Below are 16,720 nucleotides of genomic sequence, written 5' to 3'. Positions count from 1 at the left end.
TCCGCCATCTTGGAAATATGTAATTATGTTGCTAGGATTCGGGAATAATTCCCAAATTCATGAACAATATCACTCATTGATATAATGATTGAATCGATCGATTCCTGTCCTTTGTTCGATCCTTGGTCAATACAAAAAAAGTAAGTTCATTTAAAAGCATAATTATTAAATTAAAATTATATATATGTTTTCGAGTCAGTGATGTATAAAAGTTAATTAACCAGGCATGTCTAATCAGTAACCAGGCACGTAATCGACGACCATGTGCATTCAGTTTGTAACCGTCATGACCTCTTATCAGCTAGGCACATCCAGTCGGTGGTTAGGCACATTCAGTCCGTGGCCAGGCACGTATTTGACGTTCAGGCACGTCCAGTAGGAGGCAATACGCGTCCAGAAAGTAGTCAGGAATGTCTATTCAGCGTTCAAGTACCATTGTCCATTAAGTGGCAAGTTATATCTAGTTGGTATTCGAACGCATTCAGTGGGTGGTCAAACACATCCAATCAGCAGTCAAGAGGTATTTTTTCTTTGATACACGACGAACATTTAAAAGTACAAGTAGATAATCATACGCATAGGCCAAGTGTCTCCGAAACAAGAGGTTTAATTCACCGATATGTGACCAACATTTTAAACAAGTCATGTTCAATGTCACGACAATATACCAGTCGTCTCCGAACCATTAAGCCAATAATGTCAAGAGTACAGAATTAACGATCAACAATCAAAAAAGAAAGCACAATTGGAAGCACAATCAATGAAAATGAGCACAATAATTGAGAAGGAAGCACATTTGGAAGCACAATGAAAAAAATAGGAAGCTGTTTTACGAGAACTAAGTCTTAGGTAAAAATCCGAATACAAAAATAAGTTATTAATTTTTGAATTTAAATTATTTATTTTATTTCTCAAAATTATAGACGTCAAGTTCAACAAGTGATTATTGTATGAAGCCAGCCTCCATAAGTTCATTAAGTATGTAGGCTATTTCGTCGATGTGCGAGTAGGTTCCTCTACGAACCGATGCCACAAACAGTCTTAATCGACCAACTTTTATGTTAGGATATTTATATGAGTTATAATCAATTTATTCTGCTATCGTAATCTTCCTGTAATGTATGTTATTAAAATTTTTAAGATCACTTTCGTACCAGTGTTCATCATAAGCCTGATCAGAATTAATTATTTTAACATCGTTTCGGTTTCAGGGCTTCATCACAGCTTTCGATCTTGCCAGCTATAGGGGCTTCATCAAAAGTCGTTGCTTTTCTCACCAGCCTCAGAGTCACTTTCGTCATCATCATAGATATCATCGTCTTCCAGATTACTGTAAGAATTCGAATTCTTTAATGTCGAAGCATCTTCGTCATCTTCAAGCTTCCTTTATAAGAGTCTGCCATTTTTACAAAGTACGGAGGTTATACTTGAATTCGGCTTGAATGTGTTCTCATTTTTCATGTTAAGGATTCTTCCATTGCCATTATTATTCCATAAATCATCACTAAGGAGAAGGATGTTTGTCATGCATGCTAGTGCTTCTCAGGTGTCTCAAAGCATATTATTTGACTGAGTAATGGATGTTCCTTTTTTGATTTACAACTGTTAAAATATATTTTTAGTTAGGTAATTTGGTAGCAGCAATTCACAGTTTCAATGTAACTCAAAAATAAAAAAGCATGCCTCATTAAGTAAAAGATTTTTCAGTCATAAATCGATTTCTCAGAAACTACATGAATAATCAGAAATCATCAACATATTGACAGACATAACCAGGAGCACACGGAGTAAACTAAATCACGTTTTTCTTAATATAATAATATCACAGATAAAAATAATAAAAATATATAAAATAAAAAAAAATAATTAATGAAAAATTACAAAAACATTCTGGGTTGTTTAAGAACTTTATCGTTGCTCAACAACAGAGAAGTTCACAAGCAAAGTGAACGTGTGCAGTGCAGTGCAGTGCGCCGACCGGCCCGTACCGCAACGATGTATCGAGAGGGCGCTACCGATCCAGGACGGGGGAAAGCTCCTCCGATATTATTGGTATAAATTCTGTAACAGTTTACGGTAACCATTTTAAAATAGCGGAAAGCTTGTTTTGTCGGGTAACATTGTTCACTTTGCAATTACGCCAAACAATTTAACCTGTCCGGTCTTTCGGTTTTGGCGTGCGGGATTCGCGCGAGAACGGCCCAGGCGGCTGCGAGTGGCCTGCGGCCTTGGCAGTAGGACCCAGCCCTCCGGGAAGAACGCACACGCCGGGACCCGTGGAGCCTTCGCCAGTTGTAAGCATCGAAATCACCTCCTATTCACTCACCAGTAGTTTCGACCGAATTAATCACCGCCAGTCGCTTAATATAATCGCAGGCCCTTCCGTCGAAGGTGTCAGTGTTTTGCGTGTTTCTGTTGTTTATTGCTAGGGTTTATTGATTTTGTTCATTTTATTAACTCTTTGTTTAGCTAAAGTTGAGTCTTTAGTGTTTTTATCAACGCCTTGTGTGACACGAGGCTGACCGTGTGCAGTCATTCTATTTCCGGGTCATCCAGACTCCGCGAACCCTTGCGAACTTCCCTCGAGCTAAAACTTCCGAACGTGTTGCAGATATCAAAGCGTGCCAGACGAGCTTCTCTCACACACAGGACAGGTCAGCTACTTGGGCAGCACCATGTGCAAGGGTGGTTTGTTGAATAAATCTTGTTTGTGTTTTCCATAGTTTATTTCCTTACGTTCTAAGCATTCCCGTAGTTACTAATTACTGTGTATATGGGGTCTGAGAAGACCAGCAAGGGCATAAGAAGTCAACTCTGTCGACGTACCACTGCCTCCGACCACGTGGCTGATACCCCCCACCCCCCTTCAATGGGATATTCTTGTGTATCAGTGCACGTAATCACTGATTGGCGCAAGTAAAAACAACCGCCAGCATTCAAAACCAATCCTCGAGGCTGTGGGATAACGGCAACGTATAACTAAATGTCTTACTTCTGTCTTCCTATATCCCCTTATTATATGTTCAACATGAATGTATTTGCCCATTATATTTTTAAAATAAAAATATTTTTCTGTGTTCGTACTCTTCAAGTTTTAACAAATACATTCTCCTCGCGTAATAAATCCCCGATAAATCTCCATTATTTCAATTACTAATAATTCCTTAACATATAAATGTTTGATCCTCATAATTACTTCAACACACAAACCCACAGTAAACGAACCCCTGTTATGTTAACAAAAATATGTTTACTTTTAATGATTCCACCTTCTAAAACATTACACGCCATGTAAATAGACTAAAATTACTAAATTAAACACGTCTTAAACTTCTATCAGAAACTGAATCCACCCTTAATTATAAACCTCAAAAACTATTTTAAAATCTCCTTCTCTCACCAGAAGCAGAACCTACGTACTACCCGATGCCTCAACAAAATAATGTCAGTATTTTGACATAGTAAAATTTTTTAAATTATTTAAAATAAATTAATTCAATTGGAATCTGTAAAAGGTTGTCTTTAAACTGTATCCATTCCGATGCTTTATTTTAAAAACATCTAAAATCATAATTATTATTAAAACTAATATAAGATAATTTTCTACTAATTTTTCTATGAAAACTGAACATTTCCTGATTCAAAAACTTCAAAACTTACATTCGGGACCCTCTGCCCTTAAAAACGAAACAAACTCTATATCGTCTATCCCGAACTAACCAATTAGTTAGTAGGACGGGCGTGAGACCGCCCAGTGAGCTTAATCCCGAATTCTACTGACTCGTTACCAGGTCGGGCAGCATCCTGACCAGTGAGCCCCGAACAACTTTTACGGGCTGCTTAAAAACCTTCTCTGCCCCGTTCCAAACAGTTCAGACACCCCCCCCCCCCCAAAGTTTCGTAACCCAAGCAAGGCGCCAGCTGAGTTGGTGCTCCTGTTGCAAGTGATCGTAAGCGAAACCCACGCTACTTTCGCAGCGACATCAGCATAGCTACGCCCGTCGGCGCAGTGTTGTGGTAAAACAGCACAAGGGAATGTAGTGTGTTAGTACAACAACAGGCCAGCGCGCGCAGCCGCGCAGCCGCTACCGAGTTGCATCACCCACTCACAGTCCGAACCAAAGCGCACAAAAATTCGAATAAAATGGTAATGAAAATTTCTGAATCTGTAACGTACGCTGGGCTTCAGATAAACACTCAATAAAAGAATAGTTAAAAAAATAATGCCTTGGAACCGTCAGCCCACAAACAAAACAACAACAATAATTAACACATAGGTGCCCAGAAATCTTACAAAGGAATTTACTTATAACCTACTAGAAACTCTAGGAGGCTATGTGGATCGAGGATGAGTAATAATAAAATAACACGAATGCTAGTTTAATTTATATAACTGCCCTTTTACTAAAATCATTTACTTGGCTTTTTCTTTTATCTTAATCTTTAAAAACATATGTATTAAAATACATTAATCACAAACAGAAGGGAGCCCCGGGGCAACAAAATACATATAGAAGTAATCAATCATATCTCTTAAACTTAACCCTGGTTTTATATGAGCTCGCAGGCTCAAAAGAAAGACAATTACATTTTGTTTTTAATTTTCTTTTGAAATGAATTTAACCAAATCCTGTGTCATGAAAACTGGCGGTCCTGGCACTGGAGGTTTCTGTGATTAAAGTACAGAAGAATTCGATTTATGAAGAAACTTGTATGTCGACCGGTGTGGGGAGAAAACATGTGACTGCCATGAGCCCAATCACGGACTGCTAAGTTTGGTAGTGAAGTTCCATTCTAATTCTTGCATCTAATAATGCACCCCACCTGTAACCAAAGTCCCAAACTTCTTAGACTGGTTAACAGGCGGCTAAGTCTGGGCAAGACTACGCCTAGGGAAAGGCAAAAATAAGGGGGGGAAAAATGACGACCACTTACCCAAACAGCGGAGTAGTGTCACGTCAGGTGGCTCCAGGAGTAGAGTTGCAACTCTCGGCACAGAAGTCCGTGGTAGCCATGACGAGAAAGGTGAAGAAAATAAATTAGCACTGGCAGCCAATTTTAAAAATAAGAAAATTAAGCCACCTATGCCTTGATGTTCGAGACTACATGACTTAGTGTCAAGTCTTGGAAATGCAACCGAGATGGACTCTCGCGAATCGCGATGTGTGGTCCGTACTGGCCAGATGCTGTCCGCCGAATCTTCAAAAATGGTGTTTGCGTGCCTAAATAAAGAAAGTTACTGCACCAACCAAGGAGGAGGGGGATTGTGATGGCCCGAATGTACCCGGAGATGCCCGAAGGGGCGAAGCAGACAGCAAAAACGCTCGCCGCACTCTCACCCGAGTCGCAGGCCGACTAAGGTCGCAATCGCACACGACTGCTGCCAAAGTCGATTGTGACAAGCTGCCTCTTATGGGAGGGATGAGTAGTGCGCTCTGGCAGCCAAGATGAGAAACTGCCTAAAGGGTCACAGCAACATCCGCTAGAGTGCACTGGACGCACTCGCAACCAGCGGACAGAGCTAGGTTAGGGATTTTTTCCGCCGCTAGGCTTCGCTGATGGCTCTGTTGGACAAGGTCGTATGTCCTTGGATAGACCATGTACCCTGCGCGAGTTCACTGGAGATCGATGGTCCGGGTTGAAGTTCCCGAGAAGCCACAGGTGGGTGATGAGGGAAGGGGGGTAAATACTTGCTTAGTCGCCTGGGAAAAGCACCGTGTGGACCGTCTTGAGGTGTCGCCGAGGACTGTAATATGCTCCTCGACGTGCTGCCAAACCGCTTACCTATGCTTGCCTCCAAGAACTGAAAGATGCCAGCGCGGGGCTTTGGGTAGCATTCGCTAGCACGAAAAGTCATACTGTTACAGGGAGAAAATGTGATGCAAACTGCGGCCGAGATACTGCGATGACCAATTGTCAGCAAAAGTATCTAATTGAGCCTGCGAACATGCGCAGGTGCTCTGGGTTGCACAAGATCAAGTCGGATAGTACAGTAATGGAAAGAAAATTAAATTAAATTATAAATGCAATTAAATTTTTTGTTTTCCTTCTTTAAAAAATGAAAAATGAAACTTAATATTCAAAACTTGTGCCAAAAATTATGATAAACGACACATACGCCCTCTTCTTTTAAGCGTACTCTTATGGATAACCTACAAAACACATAACTTCTAGGAGTACCAGAATCACCTATCTCCATTTACTTACATATGCACCGCGCGCGCGGCAGAAGAAACAGTGTTATCTTACACTCTGGTGTTAAAATTACTTATTCTATGTGGCCACATTAATCTAGTACATCTTAATATTATCACTTTTATACCTAGTACCGTGGATTTATATTTAACTTACTTTCTAATTATTCTTAATAATAGCACCCGGGGTTTCTGGGAAGTTTTAACATTAAAAATGTTAGGCATGCCGTAGTTTTTTATAGAAGCTCCTGTGATAGGAGTCTTGAAAGAATGTAACACATATATTTCAGATTAGCCTGTGTTTTCTTCAATTGGGAGACGTGCGTTCTTGTCACGAATTCTCAAGAGCTGGAATCAGCTAGGCTAGCTGTCACCGGCGTTAAGAAACGTTGGATCTGGAAGTGTCCGATCCAACGATAAGAGAGCTTGGCAGATATTTTGTTATCGCGCTACTCTGGGAATTTGCCTTGCACAGCACCGTGTCACCTACCCGGTAGGGGTTGTTGGAAATTTTTGTTGTATTTGGTTTTACTGGCCTCGTGCGCGAGTTTCAGATTTTTATGTGCTCTTTTCCAGATCTTTTGGATGTCCTTGTGGTCATCGGGTAATAGGTCAGGCAACGACCAAAGATTGGAAAGAGGGGTGTTAGATTTGTTAGTGAACATTTACTCGAAAGGTTTCGACTTGTGACCTTCGTGGCGCTCATAATTAAATGCCATCTGCAGCCACACCAAATTGGTATCCCATCTATTGTGCTCGTGCGCATGAAAAGCAATGAGAGCTGACCGTAGATTACGGTTAAATCTCTCAGCATGAGACAGTTGGGGGTAATACGGGGTGGTTGTGACATGCAGAATCCTGTGCGAGAAGCACATGTTTTTGAAAGCCTTCGAGGTGAACCGTGGTCTGTTTTCAGACTAAAATAGATGGAAGGCCGCATGTTTTGAAAACATCGGCCCTTAATGCAGCGATGGTAGTATGCGCTGTAGCCCTACATACAGGAATCAGCCATACAATCTTAATAAAAGCATCTACACACACTAACAATGTAGTGTGTCCCAAATTATACTGTGGGAAGGGACCCACGAAATCAATAAATAATTTTTCCATAGGTCACTCGGCAACTTACGACGACAAATAACCGAATTGTGTCTTTTGTGCGGGTTTGATTAAGGTGCAAGTTTACATAATTTAACTCGCTCGGTGATGTCTTAATGCATTCCATCCCAAACGAAATGTCGCCGAATCCCTTGTATTGTTTTGTAAATACCCAAATGTGCGCCTAGGACTGACGCATGATAATTCTGAAAAATCATGTCGCGAAGATTTTGTGGCAAAACAATTTTGTAGGACTTTGACTGTTGTGGCCTTTTTTGTAGTAGGCCTTTAGACATTCTATAATACTTTGTCTGAGACCCTGAGTTACAAAGTTTGTGCTGGAAATGAGGTATTTTGGCACTTTTTTTAATTGTTATTATAATTTTAAATTAGTTTTTGGAAGTTTTATTTTCCATATAATTTGGTTACAAAAGGGTGATTTACACTTTGTTAGGCTGGTGTACTCAACTTAGTTAAACTTTGCTGCAGTGGCCCGAGGCACCTTTTCTCAGGGGCCAATCTGATCTTTTGCAAGTCTAATGACGATGTTAGCAGCCCGCATGACATTTCTCCCGCTTGCAGTCATGTTCCCGGCCTGTAATATTATTTCCCTGCATGACTATATCTGCACACAACAGCTCTAGACGAGTTGTTACCATTTCTCAGAGACAAGCTTACAACAGCTTTTACCGTCATGCATACATCTTAGTTTCACTCATAGAAAGTCACGTTAGGACGCTCGTTCCCAGCCTCGTTGCGTTTTTTGTCCACCCTCATCCCTCCCAGATCCCCACTTTGGTTCTCAGAATTTAGCTCAGGATCATTGCCCTGACGTGAACTCGGCAGGCAGTGGCCGACTTCAAGGACGATTTGCTACAGAAAAAAATATGTGCAAATATGGAACACACATGACATCTAGCGGCAGAAATAGTAACTTCTTCATTTGTCGCCAGCTAGTGGAGCTAACGCCCGCGTCACCTGTTGATGACATTGCCATCCTTCCTCTTTCTTTTCCCTGTAGGCCGCCAGAGAGCAGCACCAACTGCGCCATTAGCCCCAGGCTGGAGCAGACGCCTCGGGCGAGTCGATCTTTTTTTTTGTTTCAGACACCCCTCAACAGGTAGCGCTAAAATCGTCCAGTGCTACCAACTTTGAGATATCGAAGTCAGAGTTTTTTGTGATTCCCACTCGGAGAACTTCGGAACCTTTCGGTCCGGATGCCCTAGTCTTACCCCCACCTTTTTGTTTGAGCTATACCTTTTAATTACGAGAGGCGGCCCTTCCGCGGACACTTCGCATCGCGATTCCAGATGGACTGTTTTAGATTATCGGCAGATCGGCGTGACGTACTACAAGACTTCTGTCCGGCCGAAACCGATGATGTAGTCAATTAGACAAGGGATGCTATCTCTATTAATTCTTTAAGTAGTTTAGTCCGTCTGTACAGTACTCAGCATAGTTGTTATTTTTTTAATAATTCTTTTTCAAATATTGGATTTTCCGCGCCTCCCGCTTTCCGCGATATTCAGATCCGGACTTGCTTCACTTCAGAACCTAGGAGCCAACTTCCGATTCTGGTGAGTTATTATCAGCTTTATTCCCCGACCTCCCTTTATCTTCTTGCGGGCATTTTCTGCCCAGTTTGCTAACTGTCTGTGTACTAGTTCTGATCATGTTTGATTCGGACTGTTCCCAGACAGGGTCCAAGAGCCGAATGCAGACTTAGCATTTTCACACTCTTCCTCTTCAACAAACAGGTGCCATGGCACCATGTTGACTGCTGAACTCCGGGCAGCGAGCCACCGAACTTCGATCCTATAGTAGTTTTGAACCTTTTGGAACCACCTTTAAATTACTACTTTCAAAGAAATAAGAATTATATAACACTTTCGTTCTGGACTTTCACCATCGGTATTGGTATTGTTATACCACTTTGTATTTCCTTTTCTTTAATTAAATTGAGTTTGTTTATTTATGTTTAATGAAACCTTTTATAATCTAATTTAAGGCCGGACCATATTTTTTTAACATATCCGAGAGCTCTTTTTTATTATGTAATTAAAATTGTATTTTGACCAATTTTAATATCTGTTATGTATCCTTAAATAAATATTGTGTTATTATATTCAGACATAATCACACCTTGTTTCTGTTCATTCCTCATGTCCTTGTGAAACTAAAAGATCCACCGTTACAGCAGTGTATAATGTTAATGGTATTATTTATGTATTTAATCTGATTAACCTACACTGCCACAAGGTAACAAAAATGGTAGTATTTGGCGTAATTAACTTTTTATCTGCATTGTTTTGATTAATGAACAATGCTGTAACAAAATATGGTAATCAGAGCGCAGTGCTGTAACAAGTTAGATCATGTCAGAAATATGTTGGTATGCTTGTTGGTGTTTCTCCAGATCCTGGAATGCCAGTGGAAAATCGGTAAGCAAGGCTTGGCATAAAATTGGCTGTCCCTCTGGAGGGTTTTGAATAGAGGGGTTTTCAAAAATGCGCGATAGAGTATCCGCTACTATGTTTTGTGCCTCGGATATGTTGTATCTTGAACTTCAGTGAAGAAATTTTCGCAATCCAACGTCCGAGTTTCCCTAGTTGTTTCGGAGGGGCCAACAGCCAGGCTAAAGCCTGATTGTCCGTTTCCAAAAGAAATTCCTTGTGTTCTAGAAATTGCCTAAATTTATCGATTCCAAAAACAACTGCCAAACATTCCAGCTTCTATACCGAGGAGGACTTTCCTCCTGGTGTGTATGCATCCAAGACGCGAAAGATATGGGCTGTCGGTGACCATCAAATACCTGAGATAAAACGGCGCCAATGGCTACACTGGATGCGTCTGTTTGTAGGATGAATGGCTTTGAGAAATCCGCCATTCGCAGGACTGGGGGACTGGCGATCACCTGTTTCAGAAATTTAAACGCTTCTTCGTGTTCTGGACTCCATACGAATCGTGTGTTTTTCATGCGAAGCACATTAAATGGTGCGGCATGTTCCGCGAAATTAGGGATGAATTTAGAATAAAAACTGACCATGCTGAAAGCTTAATTGCTTAGAGGCGAGGAGGGAGGCCATAACATGGCAAGGACTAAGGTACGGTGTTTGATGACATAATAACCTAATATCAGTTGGCATTTAATTAGGCCAAAAAAAGAATAATACTGATGAACACGTGAAAAATAACAGTGAGACAGGAAAACCAATTAGGTTAACAATGACGTTTCATATTCAGAATTAATTTATATTGACAATGAACACAACTAATATTTCAAGCGAACGAGCCATTATCAAGACCACAAAAAATAAACCACAAGTTACAAGTTACGCTGGCGAAACAGTGCGCGGTCCCATTACGGACCATCAAAAGGGGGCGTCACATCCATACAAGGTAGACGCGTTAAAAACAGCAAGATTACAACAAATTAGTTTTGTAGTGATAACCTACTGCATAATGCACACAAGTTAAGTTACATTCTAAAGTAAGCAAGTGGCGTTTTACATACGTCGACGTCTCAGAGGAGAAAAGTTACAAAGAAAATGTTGAAAGTGAAGTTAAATTATTTAATTAATACCAAACGTAATTTTCTAGGTGGCGACCGAAAGGGAATTTAAACAAAAGAGATAAGAATTTACATAAGCTTACATTAGGGCCAGGGCCACCGCCTCACTCGCAAAACAGAACAATACTTAAATTTTTTCCCCCGAGGTCGCTCTCGCAAGTCGTACAAAATAAGCCTAACTGACTACATCCTGGATTACAAAGACAATGCAGCTACTCAAGCTACCGAAAGAGACCAGCCAACAAATTAAACAAGACAAGACCGAATTACACTTTGACAGCCATTTAAATAGATTAGGTGCACCACAGCGCGCATGCGCCAACCCGAAGAGGGGAGGCGAGGAGCAAGCAAACACACACTAGGAGTGGGAAGGAGGAAGGGGACGAAGTGCCGACGCCCACACTGACGCGCGGAGTTTGAACGTAGCGGCGAACCCGACCGCTACAACTCCCCTGCCCTCGAACAACCGTAACGGCCGCCCTCGAAAGCACCACCACAATGTCAATTTCAATTTCAAATAGGTTACAAAATACTTGAAGTGTCCACGAAAAGGTTTGACTACCAGTCCAAACTAATAATTTTCAAACATGTACACATACAGTCCAAAACACACTTGATTATATACGCCAAACACATAGGCCAAGGTTCTTGAATGATTACAAAGTCAATTACATAGACCAGAAGGCATATTCAGCGCTGAAGATTTATCTTGAATTTGCGGGACGTCCCAAAAAAAGTTCATGTTCATAATTGGATACGAGCATCAAAGTTCGTAAGTCTACAGGCCGACGCGCCTCCGGGCACGGCAGCCACGGGCGTCCCCAAGGCTGCAAACTCCCTTGGTGACTGACTGACTCGACTCTTCACCTCGCACCCCTGTCGAGCGAGTTGCATGCTCACAGGGGCGAGGACTTCCTTTGCGACCACGTGCGTCGAGCAAACTCGTTCACGGCCTGTGTCGCAGCTCCAGACGAGCGGGACGAGGGTCGCACGCCAGCACCACAGAGTAGCCGGCCGATCGCTCAGCCAGGTACAGCATCGATCGTACCGAGGCGACTCGAAGAAGGCTCCTCAGGGCGGGCCCCTGCCGTTAGAGCCTGCGAAGGGCCGCACAACAACATACGTACGCGGCGTTCCGGATGGCTCGCAATGATGCAGTCACGAACTCAGGCGGCAAAAGAGGCGGGCGGCGGCGGTGCGGGTAGGCTGAGGAGCATCAGGTCCACAGCGGCGCAAATCCTCTTGTGAGCGTGGCATCCGCGACAAGGAAAGGGGGAGGGGGAAACGATAACCAAACAAGCTGGAAAAAAAACACAAGGCCAGACGCGAATGCCCAAAACAACTGCAGACCATCAAGGCTACACAATAAATTTCTTTAGATGCCCAACATTGGCTTTTTTGAATTTCTTTGAACCAGCAGCACTATGCAACAAAACAGTGTTGTCACCTAAAAATGTATTAATGACGTACGGACAAACGTACGGAGGAATTAATTTAGAATTGATGTTATCAGCCAAACTAGGCAACAAAAATTCTTAACCAACACAAGATCTCCAATTTCAAAACCATGAGGTTTCCGGGAAGCGTTATACAAATTAGCCACGGCTTGACGCGCCTTCGTGAGGTTACACGCCACACTATCAAGCACGGCCTCCAGTGACTCGCCATCAGAGGTAGATTTCAGTGTCGGCAGTCCTCACAGGTTAAGGAGGGGATCGGTCAACTCTCTACCTCGGAATGAGATCGAATGAGGGAATCGAGTGGCGGAATGAACAGCTGAATTAAGCCCTACAATAATAAAATCCAGATCAATATCCCATAGCGACTGATCATCCCTGTAGAAAGCTGTAAGAATACCCTTAAGCACTTTGTTTACGCGCTCAGATTGATTTCCCTGGGGACTGTAAGGACTGCTGTAAATGGGCTTAATGGCTTATTTAAAACACATGTCTTTAAACTGTACTGAACGGAAATAGTGTGCGTTATCACACATTATCATGGCAGGCGCACCAAAAAATTTCCACACACGATCTCGTTAGGCTCTAACAATACTAACGGCTTTCATATTTTTTAAGGGAATGGGTAACACAAATTTAGAAAAAATGTCCAAGATGACCAAAATACAATTATTACCTTTTTTTGAACGTGTGAGAGGACCAAAAATGTCAATGTGAAGCACATGCCAGGGGGCGACAGGAGCATCAGCGCAATACAAGCCAACTTTGGCACACTGCGGGGGCTTCGAGACTTGACAATCTCGACAAAATCGCACGTCTGAACATCAGCTCGCAATTCAGGCCAAGCTAAATGTGCGCTAATTCGACGAAAATTTTTGTCGATGCCAAAGTGCGCACCCAATAAGGAGTCCTGAAAATATTTCAACACCATAGGGCGGAGGGAGGCAGGAACAACAGCCTTCTTTTGCCTACCGGATTTCCCGGTATAATATACTACACCCTGTTCCTCAATATATGGCATGGCTTCATCAGCACTCAAATCCTTCCGGATTTGAATACACGACGGATCCTCCTGCTAACATTGATGAATGCTAAGAAATGATTCGGGAAATACTTTACAAACAGTAGCACAAATCGGCTCTGTTTCAGCCGCAGACGAAACACGTGTATCGAAGTCAGCAGGGGAAAACATTCGCGAAAGCGCATCAGCCACCACGTTTTCACTACTCTTAATGTGATGTAATTTAAATTTAAAACGAGACAACCTCAACACCCAGAGCCCAAGCTTACCGAGCTGGTTCGGATGGTTAAAGAGCCAGCGGAGCACCTGATTGTCCGTGTACAAATCAAATTCGTGACCATAAAGATAAGAAGCGAATTTCTCGATGCCAAACAGACACGCTAAGGCTTCCTTCTCGTATGTACCCAGACATCGTTCCCCGTCAGTGAGTGTTCTACTGGCATAGGCAATAGGGCGTAACCTATCGATTTCAATGTGCCCAAGGACGGCACCTACCGCGTTGCTTGACGCATCTACCTGGAGGGCGAACCTGCGTTGAAAATCAGGAAGAAGCAAGACAGGGGGAGAAGACACCAAGGCCTTAAGACCGTCAAAGGCCTTCCATCGAACGTCGCCCCACTCGAAAACAACATTCTTTTTATGCAGCTTATTAAGCGGACTACAGACCGCAGCGTAATCGGGAATGAAGCGTTCTTAATATCCCGTCATGCCCAGAAATCTCTGAACTCCTCGGACGTTCTTAGGAGGAGGGAAGTTTACAATGTGGGAAATTTTATCGGGATCCATGATTAGTTTACCCTTAGAAAAAATGTAACCTAAAAATTTCACGTAATCTTTTCCCAAGTTAATCTTATCAGGAATTACTGTTAATTAGCGGCTCTGGCCGGTCAAACACCTGACACAAATGTTTTTTGTGCTGCTCCAGATTAGAACTGTAGATGATAATATCGTCAATGTAATTAAAGACTGATTTATATTTCAAGTCCCCGAGAATGTGATCTAGCACTCGCCTCATCGACTGGCTACCAAAAGGCACACCAATAGACACTCTATTGAATTGAAATTGCCCCCAAGGGGTAGAAAATACAGTGTATTTGCGACAGTCCGGATGCAAGAGATATTGGTGGAAGCTAGCATTTAAATCAATAACAGAAAATATGGCAGCATTACCTAGGTGTTGAAGGGCGCTCTCTACAGTTGGCAACTCGTAGCGGTCCTCTTTAATATTATCATTGAGTTCATTGTAGTTATGAACCAGCCGAAATTCACCAGCATCCTTTTTAGGGACTAAAAAAGGCTGTGAACTAAAATCGGAAACAGCGGGGGCAATAACCCCTGCTTTTCAGAGTCGATCGATCGATTTTTCAATTTTTGCAATTTGTGAGGTGAAATTTTATGTCCCTTTGCCCTGACGGGAGTCGTGTCCTTAAGATATAATTTATAGGGCATGACATCACACCTGCCTATCCGGCTGGTAATTACATCAGAATACATATTCATGACGTCAGCTATAACCGCGTCCCTATTGATGATGTCAGAATTGTCGGCGCATGACATGACGATAGGAGCGGAGTCCTGATGAGAGAGTTTAAATTTCTTTGAAGGATGAAAGCCGAATACTAGTTCCTGGTTAGCGACGTCTAACAAACATCGAGTTTTCCCCAGAAAATCTAATCCTAGAATGAGCGGGTGACATAACCCTGTAACAACATTAAATCGCCAATTCCACGAGAAACCCGCGATTTTTAAGTGAAGTTCAACTTCAACGTCTGACGTAACAATCACGCTGTTGGCGACACAAATTTTTACGTCAGAGCCGGTATTTACACGCCTTACAAATGCGGAGATTTGATGCAACATGCATCGAACTATTCAGAGCTCATTAAGGAACGGGTAGCACCAGAATCTATTAAGGCCGGAATTATTTCGCTAAACAAACTAACGTGTACAAAAATATTAAACAAATGACGAGCGGCTTTCCTCAAGCGACGACCGTGGCGACCACTCGCGCGCCCGGTCATGGCCCATTTCCCGGACATTGACTTCTGTAATGCCCCATGCGTTTACACCGGGGAACATTTCCGCTGATCGCGGCTCACAGCGGGCTGCGTACACTCAGACACCGCGTCGCCGAAAGTACAGCAGTTGGCACACCTGGGACAATTAGAGTACGGGCCGGGTGCATTAGCCGACTCAGGACGTCTGCCGGCGCCAAGACTCGCCCCGACAGAGGGATCACTAACACTAGCCACGCACTCAACATGTCGCGTTGCGCGCATAGCGCGAGCGGTATCAGAGCTGACCTGCGAAGCGGACTGAACATTAGGAAATTTTGTTTTAGAATTAGATGCAAAATTACCTGGCGTAGGCATGGTGTGAAAAGCCTCTTGATACTTTTTTACTGCTAACAGTCTATTTTCCACATCTGAGCTCCACTTGCGGAGTGCACTCAGACTGGAGGGTGGGCTTAACATAGCGCTATATTGTAACACCAGCGGTGACACGTTACCTACTATAGTTTGAGTAAATTCAGTTTCCGGGAGGTTCAATTCCAGAACTTCAGCATATGCCGCAACAGAATTAATAAATTGTAATAAAGGTTCATTTGGCTTCTGAAACCTGAATACTAGCTCACGTTTACACGTTTCCAAGACGCGTGGCGGACAGGCAAACTGTAACACAGGCGTCTTAAACTGCGCAAAAGCTAAATTCCAGCTTATGACGTCAGTGAGCAGTGGCAAAAACGCCGCACCACAGAGGCTTAAAAAAGCTTTCAGAAGCTCCGCCTCACAGACTAGTTTTAACCCAGCTAAGCATGCAGCCGCAATCAAAAAATCCAGAACGGCATGCGGTTCACAACAGTCAAGACGAGGGAGAAGTTTTAAATTAGCAAAAAAAAATCTTTTCATTGAATCTAGAATTAGACGAAACAGGATTAGCGGGGGTGGGGACTTGCCGAGACGGTACCTCTTCTGACGATTCCCAAGCGCCTCGCACGTGCTAAACGAGCAAACCACGAAGGGTAGCTACAGTTGCGTGCTCCTCGAACAGAACAGCTTCCTTGGTTAGGACCTGGATTAGGTCGTCTCTCCGCAAACGGTATATCCACCCGGTTGCCGGAGTCCCCATGGTACATGCAAAAAAAGAACAAATACACGTTAACATTCTCAGTCCCAAGCAGAGTTGCGCAGTTGAAAGCTTAATTGCTTAGAGGCGACGAGGGAGGCCATGACATGGCAAGGACTGAGGTACGGTATTTGGTGACATAATAACATAATATCAATTGGCATTTAATTAGGCCAAAAAAAGAATAATACTGATGAACACGTGAAAAATAACAGTGAGACAGGAAAACCAATTAGGTTAACAATGACGTTTC

General features: G+C 42.8%; 1 protein-coding gene across 1 annotated transcript in view; it reads left to right on the top strand.

The window, feature by feature from the left end:
* The first annotated feature begins 2,258 nt into the window (after window positions 1-2,258).
* LOC134529257 (homeobox protein DBX1-like) overlaps window positions 2,259-16,720 on the top strand; it is a 105,544-nt gene continuing 91,082 nt past the window's right edge. The window contains exon 1 of the mRNA XM_063363157.1: window positions 2,259-2,294. The gene's annotated coding sequence lies outside the window, so the exon portion shown is untranslated. The remainder of the gene's footprint in view (window positions 2,295-16,720) is intronic.

This window comes from Bacillus rossius, chromosome 2, assembly GCF_032445375.1.
Source record: "Bacillus rossius redtenbacheri isolate Brsri chromosome 2, Brsri_v3, whole genome shotgun sequence".
Taxonomy (NCBI): domain Eukaryota; kingdom Metazoa; phylum Arthropoda; class Insecta; order Phasmatodea; family Bacillidae; genus Bacillus; species Bacillus rossius.
The sequence above is the reverse complement of the archived record's forward strand: the minus strand, read 5'-3'. Positions and strand labels throughout refer to the sequence as shown.